The sequence below is a fragment of the Cariama cristata genome, unplaced genomic scaffold, assembly GCF_000690535.1.
Source record: "Cariama cristata isolate BGI_N322 unplaced genomic scaffold, ASM69053v1 scaffold34614, whole genome shotgun sequence".
Taxonomy (NCBI): domain Eukaryota; kingdom Metazoa; phylum Chordata; class Aves; order Cariamiformes; family Cariamidae; genus Cariama; species Cariama cristata.
In genome coordinates this window covers 1-230 of record NW_009611839.1, presented here as the reverse complement: position 1 = coordinate 230, position 230 = coordinate 1, and positions in this window count along the sequence as shown.

The window sequence follows — 230 nt, the reverse complement described above, 5'->3', positions numbered from 1 at the left end:
GGCACAGTGGCTTTTGACAGTTTTAATTAAGAAACCGGAGAGCGTCTGGCCCAGGGAGCAGCGATGGGATTTCAGAGCAGCTTCCAGCTCCGAGACGTTGAATTCAGAGGCTGCAGGCGGCAGCAAGGCCTGGAGAGGCCCCGTCTGCTTGCTGCGGAGTCGCGTTTTCATCAGTACCGTACTCGACTCCCCGAGGCTGTTTCTTGCCTGCCTGCATGAGCAAGACTTAA